The sequence below is a fragment of the Notechis scutatus genome, chromosome 4, assembly GCF_049901735.1.
Source record: "Notechis scutatus isolate UNSWTSFEM ecotype Mainland chromosome 4, rNotScu1.2, whole genome shotgun sequence".
Taxonomy (NCBI): Eukaryota; Metazoa; Chordata; class Lepidosauria; order Squamata; family Elapidae; genus Notechis; species Notechis scutatus.
Genome location: NC_142012.1, coordinates 100,604,783 through 100,620,578, shown reverse-complemented (window position 1 = coordinate 100,620,578; position 15,796 = coordinate 100,604,783).

The window sequence follows — 15,796 nt, the reverse complement described above, 5'->3', positions numbered from 1 at the left end:
GGGCTGCCGCGGCTTGTATTCTCCAGACTATTCCTATTCTAAATAAAGAGCTGAACTCACTAGAATGGTCTCGTGTCTCCTTCGACCCGATCCACCTCAGATCTAACACTGGCGACGAAGGTGGGATCGTGAGACAAAGAGACCACCCAGCATGTGGCGAGGCGGCGCACAACAGAAAGCAGAATGGCCGGCATCAACTCGTCACCCGCACCCTTCAATCCCGCTACCGAGGACTGGGAATCCTATACCGATAGGTTCCAGATGTTCCTTGAGTGTAGCAATCTTAAAGATGCCAACGGTCACAAGAAACGGGCCATATTCCTCGCACACTGCGGGCCGGCAGTGTTCAAGATGGCCAAAGCCTTGGCCAAGCCGGAGGACATCAAGACCATGGAGTGGGGCGACCTCGAGCCCCTGCTATGAAGCCACTACGCCCCCGTCGTGCCCATCCTCATCCGGCGGCACGAATTCTACAGGCGGGACCAGCATGAGGGCAAGGGGCTTGGCGACTTCATAGCGGCACTATGAGATTTGGGCGGCCTGTGCGAGTTCGCCGACCTGGACGAGGCCCTGCGAGACCGCGTCGTCCTGGGACTCCGAGACCCCATTCTCCAGAGCCGCATCATGGCGAAGGGTGACATCTCCCTCGCCGATGCGCTCACAGAGGTAGCCGCGGCGGAAGCGGACAAGAAATCAGCGGCTCGGATGCGGCAATCGATCATCACGCCACGAGCAGCGACCGGCGAGACGACACCGAACCCCGAAAAGAGACCCGAGACCGACCACCGGGACGCAACCACACATCACGGCGACATTGACTCCTTCTCAGGAACCGAGGACGGGGAGGAGGAGATCCACCGTTGCAAGCAGCACGAGGCGCCGGGAACCCCAAGGTCGTAAGTCAAGGTTCCAGTGTGCCGGCTGAGGAGGCGATCACCCTGTTCGGACTGCCGGTTCCTCGATGCCATTTGCCGCCAGTGTGAGAAAGCGGGGCACATCGCCAAGGTTTGCAGAAATAAAAAACACTACAGCCTGCGGCGACGAGATGGCAGCCCTCGCAGGCAAGAGAACACCCCCACCAGATACCGAGACCGCCAGACGGAGAGCCACTGGAGCCAAGAGGGTCGGAACAGGTGGCTCAACGAGGCAAGGCAAAGGGAGGAAACACACCAGACCGTCATCGTTGGCCAGTCCTCCACAAGAGACGCCAGAAAGGTGTACGTGGCGGTGGGGATAGAAGACCAGCCATGCGACATGGAGGTGGACTCTGGGTCCTCCCTCTCCATGGTCTCATGGCACACCATCAAGCGCCTGGTTCCCTCCATCCGCCGCAAAGAATTAGAAGATCAAACACTAACCCTCAAAGACTACCAGGAAACTGCATCCCTGTAGTTGGCAGAGGCCATTTAAAGTCACCTTCAAGAACCACACTGAAGTGCTACCCTGACCATCGTCGACCGGGATCGGCCGAGCCTATTGGGACTACAGTGGTTCGCACCCCTAGGCATTGAAGTAACCGGAATCCACCGCACCGCAGAGTCGGACTGGGAAACGGCGCTCATGGAAGACTTCCGGGAAGTTTTCGACGACAGCCTAGGCAAGTACCGGGGGTCCCCTATTTCTTTTAACATAGACCCAAGCATCGCACCAATCCACCTTAAACCCAGACGAGTGCCATTTGCACTCAAGCACAAGATCGATGAGCAGCTAGATAAGCTCATCGCGCAAGGGGTACTGGAGCCAATCGATCATACCAGGTGGGAGACCCCCATAGTCACCCCCATCAAGCCAGATGGGTCCATGAGAATTTGTGGGGACTATAAGGCCACCCTAAACCACGCGCTCCAGCAAAGCGCATACCCCGTCCCAGTAGTGCAGCACCTTCTGCACTCGCTGAGGGGAGGCCGGATTTTTGCCAAACTCGACCTGGCGCAAGCCCACCAGCAACTGCCGGTCGGCGCCGAAACCGCCAAGCCCAAACCATCGTAACACACCGGGGGCTTTCGTTGCAACCGGCTCCAGTTTGGAGTCAGCGTGGCACCCGGGGTCTTCAAAGCCTCATGGAAAGACTCCTCCAGGGCATACAGGGGGTGGTGCCCTATTTTGACGACGTCTTAGTGGCCGCAAGAAACGAAAAGCAACTAGAAGACCGGTTGAGGGAGGTACTGAAGAAATTCAGAGACTCGGGGCTCAAAGTCAAGAAAAGGAAGTGCCAGCTAAGGGCTGAGAGGGTCGAGTTCCTAGGGTACCTCCTAGACAAACAAGGGATCCACCCCACGGAGAAGAAACTGAGAGCCATAAGGGAAGCGCCACGACCCAAAAACAAAACGGAACTGCAGGCTTTCTTGGGACTGTTAAACTTTTACAATGTCTTCCTACCTCAAAAGGCGACCGTGGCGGAACCGTTGCATAGGCTGTTAGATAAAACAGCCACCTGGACCTGGGGAGCATGGGAGGAGAGCGCTTTCAACAACACAAAGAAACTGCTAACATCTGATGCGGTACTAATCCAGTACAGCGAGACCCTGCCATTGATGGTGACGTGCGACGCATCGCCTTTTGGGATCGGCGCTATCCTCAGCCACCAGCTACCAGACGGGAGGGAAGCACCCATCGCCTTCTCATCAAGGACACTTTCTAAACCGGAGCGGAACTACAGCCAGCTCAACAAGGAGGCCCTAGCAGTCGTCGCCGGCGTCAAGAAATTCCACGAATACCTTTACGGTAGGACTTTTACAATCATTACGGACCACAAGCCGCTGCTAGGGATCCTGGCAGGAAATAAGGCCACACCGAACATTCTATCACCAAGAATGACAAGGTGGTCTGAGTTCCTGTCGGCATACAACTACCAGCTGATTCACCGACCCAGGAAGGACATCACCCACGCAGACGCCCTGAGCCGCTCACCCTTGCCCAACCTAGAAGACGACCCGGCACCCACGACATAAGTATTTCAAATAGAGACAATACCCAACCCACTAGTGACCACGCCAGACATTGCCAGAGAAACAAATAAAGACAAGCAGCTGGCGCGAGTCCTAAGCTGGGTTAGAAAAGGATGGCCGGAAGGGGACAAGGATGAACTATTCAGACCCTTCCGAAACAGACAAACTGAACTCTTTACCGAGAAGGGCTGTATACTTTGGGGAGACAGAGTGGTAATCCCAGAAACATTGCAAGAAAGGGTATTGGGGATGCTGCATGAGGGGCACCCAGGGATGGTTAAAATGAAAAGCCTGGCCAGAAGCTATGCATGGTGGCCAGGCATGGACAAACAAATCTAAACCTGGGTAGCCAAATGCAAACAATGCCAGGAGTCCAGACCCAGTCCTCCCGCCGCCCCAATACATGAATGGGAAACACCAAGAGGACCATGGTCTCGGATTCACATAGACTTCGCGGGACCAACCAAGGGGCACATGTACCTCATCACAGTAGATGCTTACTCCAACTGGCTGGAGGTAAGCACCATGAAATCAACCACAACGGAGGCGGTAATAAGGAAACTGGGCAAACTCTTTGCCACACATGGCCTGCCAGATATATTAGTGTCTGACAATGGGCCCCAATTCACCGCACTAGTGTTTGAACAATTTCTGGCAGGCCAGGGCATACGCCATGCATTAACCGCGCCGGCAAATCCGGCAGCGAACGGACGAGCGGAACACATGGTCCAATACATAAAAAAAGCCATACAGAAAATAGAAACAACCAACATACAAGATAAAATTAATAAAATGCTCCTCATCTAGCATATTACACTGAGCGCAACCACAAATAGAAGCCCGGCAGAACTGATGATGGGCAGAAAACTACGATCAACACTAGATAGAATGCACCCCACATACACCCCTGACAAACCCCTGGGCTCCTCCAGCAAGCACAGAAAATTCAACATAGGTGATGCCGTATACGCAAAAAACTCTGGATACCAGCAACGATCACCCAAATAACCGGCCCCGTATCATACCGACTAGAAACAAGTGACGGGAAACACTGGAAACGGCACATTAACCAGCTAAGGTCCAGAATAGCCAACAATCATACAACCGAACAAGAAACTAGAAGGGGGGGGAACGGAAAGCGTTAAAGAAAGAGGGAACCCCCTAGCGCAAGCCGAACAACCCCCACCCAGAACAAATAACCCGCAAATAAACCGGTCCTACTCACCAGTAGATGCGGGACCAACCGAATGGGCAGCCCCGGAGTCGTCGCCGGGAAGGAGCAGCCAGGCCAGTCCAACCAGCCCAGAAGGATCCAGCAGAAACAACAGAGACGGCAGCTTAACCAGCCCGGGTAGACCAGGAGGGAGCTACCAAGAAGGGCCCAGCCCGACCTTCCAGGCGGTTCCATCCCTGGGAACCAGAGCGACAGAGAAGGCCTCCGAACTGGTCGACAACCAAGCAAGAACTGATCTGCGCAGGCCAACTAGACAGGTACAAAGCCCCGCCTACCTGCGCGACTACGTCACAACGCACCGACAGACGAACCCAAGAGGGGAGGGGTGTGCTGTATTAGCATACTCCAAACCCTCGCAACTGATTGGTCCAGACGGACAGCGACCTGATTGGTTGAAGCCCCGGCCGTGATTGGAGCGCTAAGAATATACCGCGATTGGCTGTGCCGATCGCGGGAGATTCAAAGCGCTGCCATTGGCCGCCGAGCCGCGGGCCAGCCCTATATGAAGGGCTGCCGTGGCTTGTATTCTCCAGAGTATTCTATTCTAAATAAAGAGCTGAACTGACTAGAATGGTCTCGTGTCTCCTTCGACTCGATCCACCTCAGATCTAACAGTTACCGAAGTAAAAAGGGCAAACACATTTTAAAGTCTAGAGCAGGGGTGTCAAACTCAAGGCCCAGGGGGTGGATCCGGCCCATGGGGAGCATACATCTGGCCCTCAATGCTGCCCTAGAAACAGCAATGGACTGGCCCATGGTGCCTCTGAGAGTGAAAATGGAGCTTGGGAGGGCATCCGTTTTCATGGCAGAGGATTGCAGGAGGCTGTTGCAGGCTAAAATGGAGCTCAGGAGCCCATTTCCACTGGCAGAGTGCTTGGGCCACCACAGGCACCCCCAACATGAGTGACATCGAGCTGGCCATGCCCAACCTGGTCATACCCACCCTGGCTCCCTGAGGTCAAACACAACCCTAATGAAGCCCTCAATGAAATTGAGTTTGACACCCTAGTCTAGAGCAAAGAGGTAATATTAGGAAGTGGCTTGGGTAGACACTGTTCTGATTTACTGAAATATAAGAAGGGATCAGATTCCTTGGCATCCATATTTCAGCTGATATCTCCTGGTCCCCTAACACCAAGGCCATAGTGAAGAAGGCTCAGCAGCGGCTGCACTTCCTGCGGGTTCTCAGGAAGAACAATCTGGATAAGAAGCTGTTGCTGGCTTTCTATAAAGTCTCTGTGGAGAGCACTCTGACATATTGTCTGGGTGTGTGGTATGCAGGCTCCACAGTTGAGGACAGGAAAACTGTACAGAGGGTGATAAACACAGCTCAAAAGATCATTGGTTGCCCTCTGCCCTCCCTGGAAGACTTAGCCAGGTCCCACTGCCAAAGCAGAATCAAGGCCATTATAGAAGACCCCTCACACCCTGGCAATTATCTTTTTGACCTGCTGCCGTCTGGACGGCATTTTAGGTCAATAAAATCCCACACCACTAGACTAACAAATAGTTTCTTTCCCTGGGCCATCTGAACGGCAAATAAACATGAAGTCATTAAGATGTGAAAAGATGTGAAATCTCAATACCCCATTCAGATGTATAATAACATATTACAGTACAATCCATCTCTTGTGTATTATACTCGGCTAAGCATTACAGTCAGTGTTGGATGTATATTTTGTGTATATTCGTAGATATTGTACTCTCAAATTGCAAATGGAGACGTGGATACTCTATCTTTCTTATCTTCATTTTTAAGTGTTTTGGTTTTATTGTATTGCGAACAGTTGCTGGGGTGCATCCACAGTTTTGTTGTACTTGTACAATGACAATAAAGTTCTTCTAATTCTAATCTAATCGAGATACAGCACAATCAAAGCTGCACAATTCTATTCTTTTTCATCCTAGCATTTTCCCACAGGTGCAGGATCCATTTGGGGGGGATCAACAAATGCTGTTTCACACCATCAAATATGGTAGCTAAGTGCAATTGGATGATTTTCATCTGTGGGTTAATTATGTCCTGCCATTTTTGCTTTGGTTTTCCACATGCATATTTGCCATTGGTGTGGTAGACAGTTGCCATTAGTGTGGTAGACAGTTCAGGCAATGGTGGGGTATTGCTCATAGAATGGGGCCATAGGATTGTAAACCTCTTTCCCCATAGTTATTCTGCAATATCCATTTGCTACTGGACTTTATTGTTGCTGATGTGGTCAAGAAGAGAATCTCCTAATGACCAACAGACAATGTGCATATGTAAGTTACTCCATATCAACAAGATTCTGTTGTTATAACCAATCTCAATCAGAGTAGTTTTAGCTTTCCTGTGGAGTTGATTGCCTGGTCTGGTTTTTCTAGTGGGGTTCATACATGACACACTTAAGAAGGCCCAGAACCCTCTATCTATTGTCTGATTTTGAGTGGGAGGGACGTACAGATTTTCCCCAATCTATCTTAAATATATTTTAGGATTCTTTCTGTAGTTTCTATGTTTCCAACTTCAAACGAGTTGGAAAATATATTGATTTTAAGCAGTTGTCAGGGGAGATTCCAAGGGCTACAAAACAGGGATTGATGGACCACATTAAAAGAAATTCAGGACTTTAGGCCCTCAGATTGCCTCCTCCAAGAAAAAACACATGAATAAGCAACCGTATCCATCACTGGAATGAGGGATAAAGTACATTGCCTTGCTTACCATTCCTGCAAGAATTCACAATTTGCTCTCCTACACACCATACTTTCTGGTGAGATTATATGAAATTTCAGAACCCATTAACCAAACTAAGGATCAAGATTCCTGTCCTTTGGTGTATCTCACCCACTGAGGTGAGGTTCCTGTTCCACTCACCTGACTTTTCTTAAGAGCTCATAGCTCAATATTTCATTAGGAATCATTCTTCTGGTTGAATTCTGTTGATTTCACCCATTTTCATTCTACACTTTTTCCTAATGCATAAAATATTGCCCAGCAACAAAACAGGACAAATACAGACTTCAACAAATAGTTAGGACTGCAGAAAACAACAATTGCAACCAACCTGCCTTCCATTGAAGATCTGTATAATGCACAAACCAGAAAGAGGGCTGACAAAATATCTACAGATCTTTCACATCCTAACATAAACTGTTCCATCTTCTCCCCTCAAGATGCTGCTATAGGGAATGACACACCAAAACAACTCTACACAAAGACAGTTTCTTCCCGGTGCCATCACTCTGCTAAACACCTTACTCCCTCAATACTGCATTATGATACAGTATTTAGCCATTTGGAGGTCTGGTTGCTATTAGCCTTGTCATCTTCTCATCTTTCTCATTTTCTCTTCTTTCTCATCTCTCACCTTTCCTACTACCTCTCCTGTTGGTATATTGTGGTTTAACAATTGTTGTTTGTATCCTATGATTTATAGGATCTATGACTTTTCACTTTGTTGTTTGTATGTACACTGTATCAGGGTTCCAGCGATTGCCCTAATTAAATCATGAGCCTCGAGCCAAGCTTCAAAAGAATCCAAAAGATTTATTAGGAGCAACATGTCGGCATTAACCTAAATGAAGCCAATTCTGGCATACATAATTCATAGTCACCTGTGACTGTGTCCCATCCCCCCGTTGTTTCATAAATCAGATTCTCTAATGAAGCACGTTCATGGGCTGGGTGCCATCAATCACGTTCTCCAATGAAGGATTGTTGTGGACAGAAGATCCGGTAGCCTAGCTACAATCTTTGTAAGATAAGCATGGAATGTATTTCTGGTTTTAAACTGCTGTACTGCTCCTTCAGATTCCCCCCCCCTTTTGTTTATGGCAACTCAAAAAACAGGCATAGGAATGTTTTACGAGTTGACACGCTGAGAGCTTATGCACCAGAGACCAATTCCTTGCATATCCAATCACACTTGACCAATAAAGAAGTCCATTCTAAAAAAATAATCATAATGTTTAGAAACTGTGTGACTAGATTTCAATCAGTGTTGCTTGTTCTGAATGAAGCCATCTCATTGCAATATTTCTGAAATCTGCATTCCAACAATACTTTGAATTATTTAGTTCAGCGGCTCTCCTTTCTGTTATCTGAAACTTATTATTCCTTAGATTAGACAAGTTATAAGTGGCACCCAACAGTGATTGAATGATTACAAAGTATTATGTATAATTTGTGATAAAAAGAAAACCCTCATCACAATAACAGATGCAAATTAATGAGCGAAAAAAATAAAAGACTGAAGAAAGTCAGAGAGACTTAATTATGATATATTATTGAAATGACAAGGAATAGGATTTTGAGGTTATATAAGAGTCTGTAACATATACGTTTGGAACAGCAGTCAGTTTCTGCAAAATGTATCAGAGTGAATCCATGCCTCTTTCTAAGTGCATTTATAGATACAAAAATATGAGGATTTTATTTTACTGCTGTAATGAGCATGTTGACTCTTTCAGAGGTAGTCCTTGACTTACAACCATTTCTCTAGTGACCATTCACTAAAGTTACAATAGCATTGGAAAAAGTGACTTATGACCATTTTTCACACCTAGGACCATTACAACATCCCTCTGGTCACATGATCAAAATTCAGATCCTTGGCCACTGGAGGGTTGTCATGTCCTGGGTTCATGTGATCATCTTTTATGAACTTCTGACAAGTAAAGTCAGTGGGAAACAAAATTCACTTAGCAACCCCAGCAAGAAAGCTACAGATAACAGATAATCAGAGTTGGAAGGGTCATCTAGTCCAACCCCCTGCCAAAGCAGGAGACCCTATACCATTTCTGACAGATGGGAGTCCAATATCTTCTTGAAGGTCTCAAGTGATGGTGCTCCCACAACTTCCAAAGGCAACTTCTGTTCCATTGGTTGATTGTTCTCACTGTCAGAAAGTTTCTCCTCATTTCCAGGTTAAATCTCTCCTTGTTCAGTTCCCATCCATTGTTCCTTGTGTGGCCTACAGCTCATAAAATGGTCCAAAATTCACTTAACTGTCTTGCTTAGCAACAGAAATGTCACGTTCCCATACTCTGGAAAATGTGTCCTCGGGGATTTTGTAGAGCTCAATAGCTTCTTACAAGGTCAAAAAGGAAACCCACAGAGTAATGTGCAGCTGTATTATGTTTTCCATTTAATAACCTCCAATGGAGCCACGAGACCCAGGCCAGGAGCATCCCTTGTAGAAAGTTTTTGTTTTGTTTTTTTGAAGTCAACAGGGTCAACAGCTTTCAATGCATGCCTACAGCTGCCATCTTCACAGTTTTGGTCTCCATGCCAATGCCGCTCTCTTTAATACAACCGAGGAAGGATGTTTAAAACACTCAAGACTTTTAATGTAATTGTAGTTGTTTTGTCATTTTGGGGGAGGGAAATGTCTTTTGAACGTTTAATAATTTACTTTAACTAATGTTTAAATGAATTGTTGGAGGGTGCCGAGAATCGTAAAGAGCCATAAAAAAGAGTCGATGAAAACGGTCTACCATCAAAGCAAAAAGAAAATAAACAAGAAATAAATATCAGAATCTAGTGCATGGGGAGCTTCTCGGGTCTTCTGCAAATGGTTCAGATAAATCAATTTATGTTGCCTTCTCGTTATTAAGCAAAAGGTGTCAAGCTGTTGTTTATCATTCAGATGAATTCTAACAGGTAGGTTTGCTCTGCGTTCAGAAAAGATTGTAGACACCAAAATGGGGAGGGTGAGAAAGAGAGAGAAACATGTGCCTTGGAGAGGACCGAGCAGGTGTTCAACCATAAGATGAGACACGCGAGTTTCCTCCTCCCAAGTGAAGGTTCAAAATCAATTAACTGTCTCTTTTATTCTGAAAACATGAAGTGAACGGCCTACAAAAAACTCCAGGAACACCAAAGGGAGAGACAAACTACCCTCTGAGTTCTGAGAAAACAACTGTTTAACTAATGCTGAAGCCTGTGTTGTTATATTCTCAGGCATTTTATCTATTCGTTTTAATGTGGAATTAATTGCTAAGCCAAAAAAAAAAAAAAAAGAATCACATGCCATTAATGCGCCATTATGAAACAGTCTTTAATTTCTCTGGCTGATTATTTTTAGATCCTTGGTCATTTTTGCCACAGCAACATGTGAATCCTGTAGTCTAGTCCAAGCCAGCACACATTTCATCAAAAATAAATCCAATTTATTCAAATGGCACTTACTTCCAAGAAAATATGCCCGGGGTTAACAGTTTGGCAGACTAAACTATTTTTGAACCAAAGTGCACCAAACTAAAATGCAGTAATCAGAGTTGAGTTCAAAACTTTAACCTTGGAGATTGTGCACGTACACAAATGCATTATTTAGTTAGATTGTCATTCCTTAGTAATAGGGGTATAAGGCTAAGCAGATTTGATCAGAAGTGTTCTGTTGAAGTCAACAGGCACTCACAAATTGATTAACTGGACTTCCTATATTTATTTTGTTATATCCAATCTAAAACGTATTGCTATATATGTAGCGTATGTGGGATGCTAGGCTGGGCAGACATCAGCCAGGGCATACAAAAACTCATAGAAGTAGTGGAAGATTGGAAGATGTGAAAAGACCTGGCCCACAAAATGGCCAAGAGTTGGACACAACTGAATGAATAACATCATCAATGTTGTGGTCCATCAGCGGCCTGTGGAGCTGGCAGCAGAGTCGGACAGTGGGGAGGAACATGGGCCAGTCCTGGAGTCTGGGGAGGGCTCGGATGAGGGATCTGTGTCTGACACAGAGATGAGGCCAAGGGCCATCTGAGAGTTATGTGCTGACTCCAGAGCCTCCAGAACATCAGCGAGGCAGAGGAACAGGGACAGTCTGTTCCCAGTGCGCTCTTGCGCAGAGCTGCCAGAAGGCAAGAACAGTTAAGACAAAAGGGGTGACTCGGGAGTAAGGCTTGGAGATGATTAGCCCCTTCCATAAGACATAAAGGAGGAGCAAAGGGACATGAGCCTTTGCAGGAAGCAACTTTGTTCATTCTGGTCGGTTTAAAATCTGAAGCTCCATGTTGACTTTGTGCTCCGTTTGGCCTTGGTACAGCTAATTGGCAATTTTGTCACTGGCAGCATTTCAAGGGAGATAAAGTGGGTGCTTATCAGCCTTATCCTGTAAGACTGTGGCCAGACTTCTGTGGGACTATTCATAAACTGTTTGGGACTCATTATGGGCTGTGAATGTATATAATTCATATAATCCCCATTGAAATTTTTTAAAAAATGTTTTTTTGGAACAGTGTGTGATTGTTACTGTCTCAAGAAGCCTTGGTCAGAACAATCATCACTAATATGTATGGGTGTGAGAGTGGGTGTTGTGTTGGTGCTGGCAACAGTTACATTCCCCTGAACTGCACAGCAAAATAATGTGGCTACAAGACAATTGAAGCGGTCTACCAGTTGCTCCATACAATTGTTCCCTGAAGTCAGAATCAATGTCCCATCAGCACCACGAAACAATGTTTATCTAGCCAAGATTCACAATACCACCAAAGAAAGAGCAGATGTGCTCCTGAAAGCTTCCTGAAAGATCAAAGTCCATAGGATTTGTACCAAGCAAGTGAAGAAAACCACATTAAAAGAAAAAAGAAAAGAACAAGTAAGATAACATGGAGGAGGGGAGTGACCTCTTTTTAGATGAGAATGATAAAAAGAATTGCAAAGCAGTCTGCTGGATCTAATCCCAAATGATCATATCCAGCATTACATAAGCACTGCCTTGATGGAAAGTGATGAGGAGATGGTATGGATACAAAGGTATTGAAATGCCAGCCAAGAACATGACTGAAATATATTTTATACTTAATATATTTATTTAGAAAATTAAAAACCCAAAGTTTTCCTTCAAACATGAGATGAATGGTCACAGCCAACACCTAAATGTGGCCAAATGGACAATTGCCGTGACAAATGGAGAAGTCATCCCAGTGATAATGTGATCATTCCCAGTTTGCAGAGAACATCCAAAAAAATGCCCCAATGCATGGGGCATGGAGAATATTTTCCAGTTTCTCTTCCGATCATAGAAATATTTTGGCCTTTACTAAAATTACTTATCATGTACCAAACAGTCTTATTTGTTTTGATGAGTGTGGTTATCAGCTGAAACTGTTTTCAAATTGTTCAGGTCTCCCTCAAAGTCCTTTCTCTTTTATTATTTAGAAGCAATTTGATTTGGCTATGTCTTACCACAAGATTTTTCTTTATTGTATCATTACGGATATACTACTAATTCATTGTTGTGTTTTTCATTTGCTTTTCACTGAAATATCCTGGGACACCCAAAGGAAGAGCCTTTGAAAATCTTTGCTGATGCAAGTAGAAATTCAGTCTGCATCCTAAAAACAGGCTTACCTTTATTTTCCAATGACTGTGAACCTGATCAGAAATGAACTTGTATTCCTCAGATCAAGAAATACATATAATGGGTAGAATGCTATGGTGGGTTTCCATAGAGTTAGCAGATTTAAGAATGAAAAGGGGTGCTTCTCTCCATCAATACTTTACAATTTGTTTAGAGGATGCCTGAAGCAACTGAAGCATATTTTGGAAGTATGGAAACATTTTATGGAGGAGAAGGATGACAAAGGGCAATCCAAGTGTATAAGCAGAAGTCCTTTTACAGTGAATAAAGATAATGGTAAAGTTTTCCCTGTCAGTCATGTCCAACTCTAGGGTATGGTGCTCATCTTCATTTCTTGGCCAAGGGACAAAGACAATTTCTATGGTCATATGGCCAGCATGGCTATTTTTCTGACCAAGGCTTTCTGAGACTGTAATTAAGCACACGCTTAGTCCAAACAACTCTTGTTTTATTTCAATGCTGGGAATTATGTTCATTCCCAGCCCATAGTGAGTCTCAAACAGTCCCTCGAGATAAGCACCCACCTTTCTCTCCTTTGAATTGCTGCCAACAACAAGAGTGCCAAATTAACTGTAAAAAAACCAACTGAAGTACAAAGTCCACACTTCAAGGTTTAATCCAAACAGAGCAAACGACTTTGCTTCCTGCAAAGGTTTCTCTACCTTTGCACCTCCTTTATACCTTAGGGGAGGGGCAATCACCTCCAAGCCTTACTCCTGAGTCGCCCCTTTTGTCTTAGCTGCTCTTGCCTTCTGGCAGTTCTGCGCACACGCGCACTGAGAACAAGCTCCCCTTGTTCCTCTGCCTCGCTGCTGCCAGACTCTAGAGGCTCTGGAGTCAGCACACAACTCCCAGATGGTCCTGGTCCCAGCTCTGCATTGGATCCAGGACGCTCATCCGAGTCCTCTCCTGACTCCCAAACTGGTCCCTGTTCTTCCCCACTGTCCAATTCTGCTACCGTCTGCACAGGCTGCCGGCGAACCACAGCAGCTATATGCCAAAGGTATACCTAACACTGTAACCTTCCCATCGAAGTGGTACCTATTTTTCAACTTGCATCTGCATGCTTTTGAACTGCTAGGTCGGCAGGAGCTGGGACAAGTAACGGGAGCTCACCCCATTGCGTGGAACTCAGGTCTTGAACCCAGGCTGTCAGCTCTCCAGCTGACATGGTCAATGTCTTTAACCACTGAGCAGTGAATACCACCCATTAAATCCAGCATAAATTAAATATTAACTTCCACATCATTTATACATTCCATTTAAGGGTTATGCCAATGAGATGTCACCCAGTCAAATTCAACTAGACAATTTTTTACTAGTTAAACCTTGGTCATAGCTCTCCTAAAATATATCAAAAAATCCCTTTCATCCTATTTATCTACTTTATCCATTCTCTTCTCTTTCTTCTATTTCTCTCAACCTTGCCAAGCTTAATCATTTTTTTCTCATCTGTCATCAGCAACACATGGCCCAAAGAAGAGTCAGCCATTCTTTGATCCAAGATCAATCAATTGATTCTTATTTGTGGTCTCCAAATCCACAAAACAAAGGCATGTACCCCCCCCCCATCTTTGCAGCATCCAACTTTCACTTTCATCCAATATATATTACCACAGGAAAAACCATCGCTTTCACTTTTCTGAAATGCCCTTATCTTGTCTAAATTTCTTATATTAATCCCCCCTTTATTTCTCCAGTATGTCATTCATCTTTGTCTATTCTTGAGCGCAAGAAAACAAAATTATTTACCGCTTTCACTTCTTTGCCATTTACTAAATGCACAGACCAATATTAACTTCATTAAACATTAACTGAGATAGTTTAGTGTTCATGTTTATGTTCGTAAAGATCTTGTCTAAGTCATTTTTGCCTAATGAAATAATGTCATCTGCATATTTCAAATAGTTAATCAATCCAATTTTTATTCTAATTGTCACTTCTACCAGTCTTGCCAACCTTACTATAAATTCATTGTATGTATTAAACATGCATAGGAATATTATGCATCCTTGTCTCACTCCCTTCCTTCTGTTTCTCCAGATTTAGTTCTTGCAGTAGCTTCTTGATCATTTGTAAAGATTCCTTGGAGACAGAGGTGGTATTCAGCAGGTTCTGACCAGTTCTGGAGAACCAATAGCGGAAATTTTGAGTAGAACCGGCAAATACCACCTCTGCCTGGAGATTTTACAGCATCCTTCCCCTGCCACGCCCACCAAGCCATGCCCACAGGACCAGTAATAAAAAAAATTAATCCCATCACTGCTCAGAAAATATTCTGGTGAGGTGAACTCCTTGCATTCTTCTGCTCTCTCTAATATCATCTTACATTAGCTATTTGTTCCCATGTTACTTTGCTTTTTCTGAAACGTTCTGGTAACACATTATTTCCCCGCCCCCCCTGGGTTTGACAAAATCTGCCTGGGGAAAAGCAGAAAAAGAAAAAGAAAGAAAGAAAGAAAATAATCATAGGTTATCCCACTCACAGATCTTCTACATGTCCTGCCTAGTTTGATTATAACTTTTCTTGGCTTTAGTAACTTACAAGCTCAAGTCACAGTTTGAAAACAATCATTTCCTGTGATCTCTGCAATTGGCACATAATTCTTCCTTTCACATAGAAAAGTGAGATGGTCAAACTGAGGAATTGATTGGCAATATTGCATAACACCATTAATTTCCATCCGTTCTATCCTCCCATGATCCTATGATCTGTTTTAAGGTAGGAATATTGAAATCTATTACCAGTTAAAAATGGAAATTTTGCTGAAATTCTCCTTCTGACAATTGCAGCTTTTGTCGCAACAGTCCATTTGTGAACATGGCAGAAATTTATATTGGTATATTTCTACACATAATTGTAGATTTTTTCCCTAATACTATGCATGCTACTGGTTTATACATTTATTTCTATCACAAGAAATATATATATATACGTATGTATGTATGTATGTATGTATGTATGTATGTATGTATGTATGTATGTATGGTATTCAGCTTTGTTCAGGTATTTTCCCAAGTCTTTATAGTTGTGCTTTTAAAGTTGTAGTGACGTTTCGGCAGAATCTCATCTGCCATCATCAGGCTCATATATTGGGTTTGTCTTCGTCATGTGTGTCAGGCTTTATTCATCATGTGTGTCAGCTAATAAATGACAGCCAGCCATTCAACCAAAGCCAAGCCGCACTGAAAGCCCCCAATACACGAAACACAATGTTGCCAGCCAATCAAGACCAAAAAAAGCTACAAAACAGACAGAAGATATT